The 12,877-nt window shown below is 44.1% G+C and overlaps 1 non-coding gene across 1 annotated transcript; it reads left to right on the top strand.

Moving 5' to 3' along the window:
• The first annotated feature begins 3,593 nt into the window (after nt 1-3,593).
• On the top strand, nt 3,594-3,697 carry LOC114710068. Its single transcript, XR_003737014.1, has one exon. It is a non-coding gene; the product is annotated as a U6 spliceosomal RNA (small nuclear RNA).
• Nucleotides 3,698-12,877: the final 9,180 nt, after the last annotated feature.

Raw genomic sequence — 12,877 nt, 5'->3', positions numbered from 1 at the left:
GGTAACAAGTTACTCGGTGAAAGCATTCAACTTGAGAATGGAAGGAAGGACCAGAAAGCTACAAGGCTAAATTTTAGTTGCAGGCTGTAGAGGTTTCGCAGCACCCTAACATAAAAATAAGCTGTAGGGGTCAACATGACGTCCACTGAAGTTACAGGATATTCTTTTTTTTTTTACTAGCTGGGAGCAGCACATGCCTTTTTGTACTGTGCTTTGTACAAGTCACTATGTTGGAGATGGAGACATACCCTGATTAGGACAGGAAAAAATTTTTTTTTCTGAGACAGGGTTTCTCTGTGTAGCTTTGCACCTTTCCTAGAACTCACTCTGTAGCCCAGGCTGGCCTGGAACTCACAGAGATCCACCTGCTTCTGCCTCCCGAGTGCTGGGATTAAAGGCGTGCGCCAGCACCAGGGCAGGAAATTACTTAAGAAGTCACAGGTAATGCTGAATCAGCAGAGAGGAATATGAGCATAGTCCCGTTCTCATAGGATAACAGGGCCTAACTGTGAACAGCTTTGTCTATTTTTGTTCCTTTCCTCATTTAAATATAAATATTGCTCTCCTCCACTCTATTTTAGAAAACCCATGACACAAAATAAACCATCATGTAGACTCATCATCTACTCCAGTTTACATCTCTGCCCAGGAGGGAAAAAAAAAGGAAGCAAAAATACTCTGTCTGACTTTAGATCAATATAATTTTGTGGCTTTTCAGGAAAAGAAAAAAAAAACTGTGCCTGAATCATTATGAGTATGAAAATGCTGCATACATTTGGAATGGATTTTGGAAAGCGGCCTCCAGCTCCGTTTTCAGACCATAGCGGAGCCTGATGTTTCCCTTGTTTTTAGACAATGAGCTCCATGTTGTAAATGATGGCGAAGTTCACGGTCCCTGGGGGAGCAAAGCTAATTCCTGGTCTGTGGGAGCATGTTTGTATTGCAGGGATCTTAATTTACCCATAAATAAATTATTCTCCTCCAAGGCCCATATAAATATAGTCTTAATTGCATGCCAACTGTTAGACCCAAAATTAGACAGCTCTGGTCCTTCTCTGCCAAGGGGAGGAGGTGTTCTGGAATATTTGAGTTGAAATTTTTTTTTGTGGCTTCGGGGACACTTTGAGAGAGAGAAGAAGCAGAGACATTGTTTTAGGTGAGTTTGGGGAAACCTTGTTTCTGGGTCATGTTCAGATGTTTCCCAACAAGCCCAGCAGTGATGCCAGCCTTTTTAATCTTTGCTCTTCCTTTGAACCCCTGTCGTCTGTTTGCACAAATGAAGCCACAGAGTGAGTCAGAGACTGCCCTTTTGGCTTCTTCCTGCACTCAGCCTTCCTTAATTAGCAGAAACAGGCCTCGCTTAGAGAAGATGTTTGTGCCCTGATGACGAAGTGCCTTCAAATAGTTGCCCTCTAAAGGAAAATGTAGGGCAATCTTACAAATTAACTCGAGCACCAGGGTATATAGGCCATGTGTGGAATTAGGTTGACCCCAATAGAAGCGAGGTTAGGAGCCAGGCGGGGATTTGAACACCCTTCCCACCGTCAGCCCTCCTCCACCATCTTCTCCCAACACGGCAGCTGAGGGCTCCAGGCAGGAGCTTCCTGTTTTCATACTGGGAAGACAGAGAATAAGGGTAGGGGCCTCTCTGAGCTGCTGTTCTTGCTAAAAGCGATGCTCTTTAGAAAGTGGGTTGCAGACACAGTGGCTGCCCCTTCTCAAGCGCCCAGCAAGTAAAGCCCACACTTAACCTTCAGCTCTGCTCTTCCTGTCCTTATTTTCCTCCTGAGGAATGATGAAGGCTGACGTTCCAGGGTAGGTTTCTTGTGAGGCAAGGGGTTAACACTGAACCCCAAATCCGGTGCTTTTTCTTAACATGGCAACTGCTAGAAACCTCAGCAAATAATCAGGGTCCTGGGTATCAAGCGTGGAGATGGACATCGGGCATTCGTGTTTGTTAGCGCCATGACTTTCTGGAAGCATTCTTTATGCCCTCGAGCTAAGCACCCACTGCCTTTTAAACCATTAAAAGAGCCAGTCTTTTAAAAGGATTCTTCGAACAGTCTTGAAGGATGCCCATGTTTTCTGGAAACACAGGTGCTACTCTTCTGCTTACTAGATAAACACGTAGGCACTTGGAGCCGGGGTGTCACTCGGTTAAGGAGTGACAGATGGGAAGAGTTCTGGTGAGAAGAAACAAGGAAGCTTGGACAGTAGGAGACTGTCATATTCTGGGTCATAGGAGACCGTAAAGGTAACATCTTGGCAGTCCGGATTGGGTTTGAGTCTTCAGAACCTTGTGTTTGGAGCCCTTCATCCCTGGAGGGAATGGTGGGGACACCGGTGTTACTGAAAGGAGATGTGGCTTCCCAGGGATGGACCATGACTTGTCCCCAGGTTTTTGCTGTTGGTCTAGTAGTGACCTTTGCAGTGAGCAAGAAGGGGAAGAGAGCTACCGCATCGGAAAGATGAAAACAGGAAGCTGTCAATAGTCACTGACCTTGACTCACAGTTCACCCACAGGCTCCGGATGAGCTTGTTTATTCTTCATAACTTAACGAGCGATTGCTCCATTTTGCAGGTGGAAAAACTGAAATGCAAGGTGGTTTATTAACTTCCCTAAGATCACGTGACTCCTCTGTGAGAGCAGGAATCCTTTTTGTGTCTCCAGTGGTCCTTTGTCTTACGGTCTGACAGTCCTCCCTCTACCAGAATAAGCTCTCACAGGACGGGAAAGAAGGGCTCTGCCGAGGCAGCACCCCCAGATCTGTGTTTGTCTTCACAGCATAGACGGGCAGGGCCGCTTAGCTGGCATCTGTGCTTGTGGCTAAGCCAGGAGTGCCAGAGATGGTGCTTACCTACTGAGCATTTACTCTTTGTGGCTTGGTTTGGTTTTCAAGCATTCTTTAGGTGGCCTTCTAGTGCTGTGGAAATGAGAGTAAATCATCAGCAGAGCTCACACAATTGGGGCGGAGCCACAGATTCATTCATTCATATTGTGGCTCTAGAGGCTCTTTAAAAATTTATTATCATAGCCGGGTGGCGGTGGCACACGTCTTTAATCCCAGCACTTGGGAGGCAGAGGCAGGCTGATTTCTGTGAGTTCAAGGCCAGCCTGGTCTACAGAGCGAGATCCAGGACAGGCACCAAAACTACATAGAGAAACCTTGTCTCGGAAAAAAAAAAATATTATCACATTTATTTACTTATTTATGTGTGTGTGTGGGTGGGGGGGGGTGGCACACGTGTGCTTACAGCCCACTTATGGAGTCTAGAAGACAGCCCGTGGAAGTCAGTTCTCTCCTGCCATATGGGCTCCAGGTTTTAGACCCCGGTCATCAGGCCTGGCAGTGAGCGCCCTTACCACTGAGCCATCTCACTGGCCCCGAAGAGTCTTCTCTTCAGACAGTATTATATTCGTCCCTTTTCACACCGTGGTGACAAAATGCAAGAGCAACTGAAGGGAAGATGGGTTTACAGTCCGTCACCAAGGGAGGCATGCCACCGGGAGTGTCGGGTGAGTGGTCACATGATGTCTGCAGTCAGGAAGCCGAGTCATGCATGCTGGTCCTTTACTTCCCCTCCCCCTTTGTTCCAGCTGAGACTGAAGCGTATACTGATTGGAACGGTACAGAGAAGATGAGCACGGTCCCCATGCAGGGATGACACACAAACTGATGAAGCATTCTGTTTTCTTTTTTTAAAAAAGGGGGATCAGTCCCCTCCTCTGTTTCTGACCGGCAGTGACAGTTGTGTAGGGTATCTGGATGTGGCCATCTTGCTTCCTGGGGGAACAACCCAAGTTGGAAAACAGCAACATGCTGATCGTGAAGATAGAAAAAATCGTTGTTGTTATTATTGCTGGTTTGATTGTTTGTTTTTGAGACAGATTCTCACTACGTAGCTTTGGCTGGCCTGGAACTTTCTGTGTAGACCAGGTCAGCCTTGAGCTCACTGAGATCCACTTGCCCTGGGCTCCCGAGTGCTGGGATTAATGGCGTGCCCCGCAGCGCCCAACTTGATGACGGTTTTGAAACAACACATCACCTACTCTGAAGGCTCTTGTCTTAGAGATTCTTGTCACAAGAAAAAATAGCATCTCCTCCTTCCTGTGTCAATCATTTCTGCTGGTCCTATGTGTCACACAGACAGTTGCAGAATAAGTAGTCCAATTAGTGCCATCAGGATGCCATCACATCACTAATATTTGGTGACTCCTCACTCCTGCCAGACATTGTTGAGCTTGTTTGTGCATGATCTAGTTCAGTCCTCATTACAGCCTGTAAGATAAGTGCTTTCTGTTTTGAACACAATGAAGTTACTGCTCAATGGAGTTAATCTGTCGAAGGACTCAGATACTTAACTTGCTTTTTTTTTTTTTTTTTTTTTTTTTTATTGCTAGTTCTTGCAACCCAACAAACGCTTTGTTATCTTTGTTTTGTTGATGAGGAACTTGAAGTTTAAGGAGATGAAGTTCTGTCCTACAGTGGGTCAATGGAGGGCACCAACTGAGGCCTTTCTGGTTGCAGGCCTGTGGGTCTATGTGCCTGTTTGCTCTCAGCCTTTACTTTAGCTCCTCCTCCTCCACCCCTTCCCTGCGCTGTGTCCTCCCTGTCCCCGTCCCTGTCCCGTCCCCAGTGTCGTGTGTCGTGTCCCCCCCCAGTCCTGTCCCCCCCCCCAGGCTTCGATGTCTTCTCAGTGACCACCATACTCTTCACTACTCACAAGGTACGTAACTTCGCCACCGTATCACCTAGAAATAGGGAATTGTGCTGGCTAGTTTTATGTCACCTTGACACAAAGCTAGAGTCATCAGAAAGGAGGGAACCTCCATTGAGAAAATGCTTCTGTAAGACTGGGCTGTACACAAGCCTGTAGGGCATTTTCTTATGTTAGTGACTGATGGGGGAGGAGCCTGTTCGTTGAGGGTGGGGCCGCCCCTGGGCTAGTGGTCTTGGGTTCTATAAGAAGGCAGACTTAGATGGCGGAGACAAGCAGACGCAGGTAGGCCTGTGGCAGCGGCCCGCGGAGGTGGACGGGTCCTGCGGCAGCGGCCGACAGGGACATTTAGGCCCGGAGGCAGCTGGCGGAGACATTCAGGCCCAGCGGCGGCCCACAGAGGTGGACAGGCCCTGCGGCAGAGATAAACAGACGGAGGTGGACAGGCCCGGCGCCAGAGGCCCACAGAGACATTCAGGCCTGGCGGCAGCCCACAGAAGTAGACAGGCCACGCAGCGGAGACAGGCGGACGCAGGTCGGCGACTCGCGGAGGTGGAAGGGCCCGGTGGCAGCGGCCGACAGGGACATACAGGCCCAGCGGCAACCGGCAGAGACATACAGGCCCGGTGGCCGCCCGCAGAGGCAGACAGACCCAGTGGCAGCTGACAGGGACATACAGGCCCAGCGGTGGAGACAGGTGGATGCAGGTGGGCCTGTGGCGGCGGGCCACGGGGGTGGACAGGCCCGGGGACGGAGAGGGGCAGACCCAGCTTGGAACGGGGACACCCCTGGCCCCAACGCCTGGGGAAGAGGCTATCTCCGTGGGTCGGAACCAGGGCGAGTCTGGGCACTCCGTCTGGGGACAACCCAGAGCCCAACTGCTGATCCTGTGAAACCCAACAACTTGGAGGTGTTGGTGAGACTACCCTGCTCAGCTGAAACCCATCTGGGAGAGGATTCAGATGCCTACAGTTTGAAGTCTGAAGAAACAAGATCAGCTGAGGAGTTGACAAATGAACAAAACGTGACCTGGGAACACAGAAGAAGGCGCTACCCAGCCACTAAACCAGATCGCCAGAATCATAAGTATATAATTCACCGACTGAAATCAGCTGTCCCTGAAGAAACAGCCCAATAGCACCAATTTAACCAAGAACCCCTACTAAACCAAGACTAAAAATAAGAACAAGAGAGGCACTCTCAGACACAGACAAACCTGCACCGCACAGAGGAAAAGATGAGTAGACGTCAGTGCAAAAATACAGGCAACAACATAAAGACCTATATGGCAACATCAGAACCTAGTGATTCTACACCTGCAAGACCTAAACATACCATGACAGAAGAAACAGAAGATATCAACCCTAAAAATGACTTTAAGAAGATGATAGAGGCCCTTAAAGAAGAAATAAAACATTCCCTCAATGAGGAAATAAAAACTTTCCTTAAAGAGGAAATGAAAAACTACCTTAAAGAGGAAATAAAAACTTTCCTTAAAGTGGAAATGAAAAACTCTCTTAAAGAGGAAATAAAAACTTCCCTTAAAGAGGAAATGAAAAACTCCATTAAAGAGGAAATAAAAAACTCCCTTAAACAAATGGAAGAAAAAACGAACAAAAAATGGAAAGAAATCAAATCAAGCCAAGAAAAAGCAATTAAACAGATGAAAGAAACATTCCAAGATCTCAAAAATGAATTTGAGACAATAAAGAAAATGCATGCTGAGGGAATGCTGGAAATAGAAATCCTGACAAAACGAACAGGAACTACAGAAACAAGCATAACCAACCGATTGCAAGAGATGAAACAGAGAATCTCTGACACTGAAGACACGATAGAGAAAATAGATTCGTCAGTCAAAGAAAACACTAAAGACAAAAAAGTCGTAACACAAAACATCCAGGAAATTTGGGACACCATGAAAAGACCAAACCTAAGAATAATAGGGATAGAAGAAGGAGAAGAATACCAACTCAAAGGCACAGAAAATATATTCAACAAAATCATAGAAGAAAACTTTCCTAACCTAAAGAAAGAAATACCTATGAAGATACAAGAAGCTTACAGAACACCGAATAGGCTGGATCCAAAAAAAAGTCCCCTCGCCACATAATAATCAAAACACTAAACACACAGAACAAAGAAAAAATATTAAGAGCCGCAAAGGAAAAAGACCAAGTAACATATAAAGGTAACCATCAGAATAACACCAGACTACTCAATAGAGACTATGAAAGCTAGAAGATCATGGACAAATCTCATGCAGACACTAAGAGACCACGGATGCCAACCCAGACTATTATACCCAGCAAAACTCTTAATCACCATAGGCGGAGTAAAAAAAAATATTCCAGGATAAAACCAGATTTAATCAATACCTGTCTACAAACCCAACCCTACAGAAAGCACTAGAAGGGAAAATTCAACCCAAAGAAGCTAAACACATCCATGAAAAATCAAGCAATAGATAATCCCACACCAACATACACCACAGAAGAAACAGCTGGTGTAGCTATCCTAATATATAGAGAAAAAGGATGTTTCAAAAGAGAAGAAGTCTTGTGGCAATGCCTCAGTGGTCCAGGTAACTACCAGAACTCGGAAAAGTTGTTGAACTTGGATTGACTGGGAGGCCAAAGATTTAAAAAAGCAGAAGATTCTCTCAAGACACAAGTTGTGTGATAATAGTGTGTTTTGTGTGTGTGAATGAGAATTTGTAAATGTTGAATTCTAGGCTTCGACAATCATTGTCAGTGCAGATTAAGTTGCAAGTATTTATGTTTTAAAACTTAAATTATAAAGCTAGTTACGTCTTTCTAACAACTAGTTTTAATGTTTATGAGCATATTTTACCTACATTACCTTTTCAGGATGTTGAGAAAGATGCATCACAAGCACAGGCTGGAGGCTGGGGGCTAGATGGTTTTGAGGAAGAAGTCTTGGTGGACTCTTTCATAGAGCAAAGGGAAGCAATGCCTTCTGGGAAATGAGCTAAGTTTTAATCTAGTCTTTAAGATTAGAAGTCAAAAACAAAAATATTAAAGAAAGGAAAACCTAATTGATCTTTGAAGTATTGTTATGTGGAATTGAGTGGGACTTTTGAGGCCTTTCTTCCAGAAAACAAGGACTTGGTTGTCAGGCCTATATTAGGCCTAAACCTTGGTGCCATGTAGTTGTACTTAAATCATTTCAATGGAAAGTGTCTTAGTGATTGGAACTTCTAGTGCAGTTTGGAGTTCTTCCATTTGAAAAATGTGATATTTGCATGGGATTGTTTGAATCTTGTTTTCTAGTCCCTCCCCATCACCACCCTCATAGTCTGAAGGTAGATTTTTCTCTTGATAAAGGAACAAAAAAGGTGAACATCTTGTTTGTAAATAGGTATCTAGTAACTAGTGGTAAACTTGAAATGGTAGAATTCTTTAAAGCCTAATTCTAGGTAGCCTTAAGAAAATGTATCTTAATTATTTTTGAACCTGTATTCACCTTGTTTTTTTCAAATATCTTAAGTTATATTTTCTTTTTCAGAGCTGCTTCTTATTTGGGGCTACTTTTTTTTTTTAATTGAGGTGTAATTCATAAAAGGGTATATTGTTTTGATGAGACTTTTTACAACTGTGGCTGGATGTCTTTCTTTAGTCTTCCAAGAAGGGCCATTTTACTTTTTTAGAGTTACTTTTTAAAGTCATGAGGTCAACAACTTGGACTACTATGCATGTAAGTGCTAATGCAAATTAAAGCCCAAGTTGACCTCCAGCAGCAGTTCATTCTATGTTGACAGTGAGAGAACACTTTCCTGTTAGGATACTGTTACTCGTGGCTGAAATGTTGAAGAAACCCTCCCCCTATTTTGTTTTTTGCAAAAATCAAGGTATATTCTAGGGTTTCCTGGTTGACCTCAACAGATAAACTGAGATGATAGTCTTAGTTCAGAAATGATCTGAATGTGGATTTACAGTCTACGTGTACAGCTGGCTAAGTGAGATCGCTTTCACAGTTCTGCATGTATCCCATCGGCTCCCCATTAGTCACTGAACTCTTAAAACTGGTATTGTAACATTATCACAATGTTTTGCGCCAATTTTATAAACTTTACAGTGCAATATGTGTTCCTTTTCTGAGGCAAACCAAAGGTATATTTCTCAAGGTTCTGCTGCTATCAGCAGCGTTGATGGAGGATTTTTTATACATTTGTAATAGATAGAAACAAACCAGAAAGAAAGAAGAAAAAAAAGTGGTGGAGGAAAAGGTGAACATTGCAAGAATACTCAAAAGGGCTGAGAGTTGCAAACGCCAAGAATGGCTTTGCATAGTAAATGGAAAAGAACAGCTTTGAACTATAGCTTACTTTTCCTGGTTTGGTCTGACAGAATGATTGAATGCTTTTGTACAAAAATCAGAGCCTTAAAAACAAGGATTTGGTGAGATTGTAAAATGGTGTGCCACTTTGGCAAAACAGTTTGGTGGTTGGTCAAAATGCAAAACATTGTTACTCTGTTACTCAACAATTCTACCCTTAGGAATATATCCTCAAACTACTGAAAATGTGCACCTATGAAACATGTACATGAAGGTTTACAGCAGTGTGTTGCTAATAGTAAAAAAGTTAAAACAAAAAAACAAAAAAACAAAACAAAAAAAAAAAAAAAAAAAGAAGGCAGACTTAGCAAACCATGAGGAGCAAGCCAGTAAGCAACACCCCTCCTTGGCCTCTGCATCAGCTCCTGCCTCCAAGTGTTTGAGTTCCTGTCCTGACTTCCTTCAATGATGAACAGTGGTATGTGTCAGCCTAATAAACCCTTTCCACCCCAAGTTGTTTGGGTCATGGTGTTTTGTCACTACAATAATAACCCTAACTAAGACAGATGTCCTTCCATGGCCCCTGCCTTTTGACAGTCCTAAACCTCTGAGGAAAAGACGCAGATCGGAGACCCTTGGCAGCGACAAAACAGGGAAAATCTCACAGCTCCATTCCAGCTTGTCTCAGTCTCTGTGCCGGGGCACTGACCGGAATGTTTTCCTGAAGAGAGCTCCTGGGCTGCTCCAGCTCAAACTCTGCTCCTCTGTATAAATCAGATTGGGCAGGGGAGAGGGGGAGGAGGAGAAGGAGAATGTGGGAGGGGGCCTCTACCATACTTAAGCCAGGGCAGAACTGAATATTGACAATGCTTTGGTAGATTTTTAAATTTTATTTTATATGCTTGAGTGTTTTGCCTACATGTGTGTCTGTGCACAGCATGAGCGCCTGAGGCCTACAGAGTTCCGAAGAGATAGTTGAATTCCCTGGAATTGGAGTGACAGGTAGCCACAAGTCACCATATGTGTCCTGGGAATTGAATTTAGGCCATCTGCAAAAGGGTTCTTAACTGCTGGGCCATCTCTCCAGCCCCAGAATATTGAAGATGTTAACACACTGTCTACAGATCAGAACAGTATGGGGAAAGACAGATACCCTGCTAACTTCAGTGACAGAGAGTAGGTCTAGAGCAGTGGTTCTCAACCTTCCTAACACTGCCACCCTTTAATACAGTTCCTCATGTTGTGGTGACCCCCTAACCATAAAATTATTTTCGTTACTGCTTCCTAACTGAAATTTGCCACTGTTACGTAATCATAATATAAATATCTGTGTTTTCCGATGGTCTTAGGCGACCCCTGTGAAAGGTCATTTGAGCCCCTCAAAGGGGCCTTGACCCATAGGCTGAGAACCACTGATCTAGAGTTTGAAATTATTTGATGCTTGTTTGGTGTGCTGCCTCCTCTCCTATAGGCTGATCCCACTCGGAAGCCTTGACCCTTCCTCTTCCCTTTCCTTCCCTCACGCAGATCTGAGCTGTTGCCTTTGTTTTCCAGGTTTCAGTCTAAATCCTGCACATTCCTCAGGACTCAGTGCAAGTCCTACATATTTTGAAGCCTTTTGAAATCCACCTGCTCAGATAAGGCCTTTCCCCCTAAAGTTAGCTGAGGCTCTTTTCCCTGAAGTTAGTTCACCCTTTAGGAGGTGTTGATGACTCAGCTCTAACATGCATAATTCTGAAAGTTGTTTCCACCCCTCCCCCAAACCCTTTGGGCTTATGACCCATTGACAGGACTGGTCTTCGTAGCCACAGGCTCTTGAGGTGTCTCTGCTTGTATTTTACTAGGTCCTGGCTACACAAGAGGATGGCACACCCATGGTGGAGGACAGCTAATGTTTTGTCTCACCTCCGTCCTTCCTTCTTTCCCTGGAGACATCGCCTCACATCTTCCTTTAAGTAGCTGGAGAAGGGCTTCCGACTAAACCTGGCCAGTCAGTGTATTTCATCTCTCAAGGCTTGTGATTCTGAGCCTACCATAAGCAAGTCCCAACATGGCTCACCATGGGACTGATGGGGCTTCAGAAGAAGAAAGGGAGGCACCGAAATGGGAAAAAAAGTTTGCAGAAGACATGATTGCATCTCTGGAAAACTCCAAGTACAACCACCAAAATACAGATCCAAACAAACTCAGTAGCACTGGAAGACACATAGTCAACACACAAGAGTCAGGGTGCTTTTATGAACTAAAACTGAACTCTCCGCACAAGGAACAAACAAATGAAAAGTGCTATTTTAGTATGACACTATAAAAGAAACACACAAACGAACAACCCCCCCCAAACCCCAAACCAAACAATAACAACAACAAAACCCTTAGGATCAAATTCAACCAAGGAGACAAACAATCTATAAACTCACACTATAAAACTGTGATGAAATGAAAGAAACCCAAGACACAAATGGTATAGTACAGCACATTCATGGATCTAGACAGTTAATATTACCAAAATGCCTACACAACTCAAAGCAATCTAGATAATTAGTGCAATCCTCACAACATTTCAATGTTTTCCACAGAAATAGGAAATGATCCTAAAATTTATATAGAGTCCAAAAGACCCTGAATATCTAAGACAAACATGAGCAAAAGAAGAAAGTAAGGTACCTCGCTGTCTAATTTAAAGATCCACTATGAAGCTGTAGCAAGCAGTGTTGAATAGCATAAAATTACATGTACAGACCAATGGAGCAGAATAGAGAGCTGGGAAATAAACTTGTGAATTTACCATCAGCAGATCTTTAGCAAATGTGTCAGAGGTGTCAGTGACACACAGTGAAGAAAAGATGGTCTCCAGGGGGCTGGAGATATGGCTTAATGTAGTAGGACAGGCCCACAGGGTCGAGGAAATTGGCTCAAACCAATGGACAAGGCATGCACATAATGTACTTCCTTATGAGCCAACCTGGAGTCTGCCTGAGGGCCTAGCAACAGGTGCTGTCAGAGTTCCTGATTGCTATCAGAGTTCCTGATAGTGCCCAGCCGATGAGGGATGACCACGCAAAGCCACCAGATTGGGGCACAGCTTGGTGCTGGGAGGAGCATATATAAGGCCTTCCCCATTACTGAATGAGTCTACTGTTTGCCTTCAACTGACTCCCAGTCTGTGTCATTGATGACTTGCCTTCTCATCCTCCCTTGAGGGAGCCTTTAGGATCCAGCAACAGCTTAGCAGTTAAGAACTTGCATTGTTCTTTCAGAGAACATGAGTTCAGTTCCCAGCAGTCACATTGGCTGGTTCTCATTAGCCTGTAACTAACTCCAGAGGTACCAGACACCTCTGCTTTTTTGGAAGGCACTGCACCCACATGCACATAACCCATACAGATGAACGCAGAATTAAACATAAAAAAAAGGAGAAAAGGTCATCTTATAAATGGTCTTGGGAAAGTAGTTATTCACATGTATAAGAGTGAAACTGGACATCCACCTCATGTGCAAAAGTCAACTTTAACGGATTAAATGTGTCTCTAAACTGTGAGGCTGGAAATGGTAAAATTATTAAAATACAGGGGTAAGTCTTCTTGGCATTGATTGACCTGGACAGTGTTTTATCAGCATGACTGAAAAGCAAGGGCAGAAAAAGTAGAAATAGACAAGTGGGACTATATTTAACTTAAAATCTAAAGTCATTGCAAGCTAGGTGTAGTCGTGCACACCTGTAAGGATCATGAGTTCAAGGCTAGCCTGGGTTACATAGCAAGACTCCATCTCCACAAAAATTTAAAAAAAAAAAATCACAAAATGGTAAGTTTGTGATGTGGTGAGTTGATTAGTCTGACTTAATAACTTTACAATGTAT

This window comes from Peromyscus leucopus, chromosome 19, assembly GCF_004664715.2.
Source record: "Peromyscus leucopus breed LL Stock chromosome 19, UCI_PerLeu_2.1, whole genome shotgun sequence".
In the NCBI taxonomy this organism is placed as follows: Eukaryota; Metazoa; Chordata; class Mammalia; order Rodentia; family Cricetidae; genus Peromyscus; species Peromyscus leucopus.
Note: the sequence above shows the minus strand (reverse complement) of the source record. Positions and strands in the feature narration are given on the sequence as shown.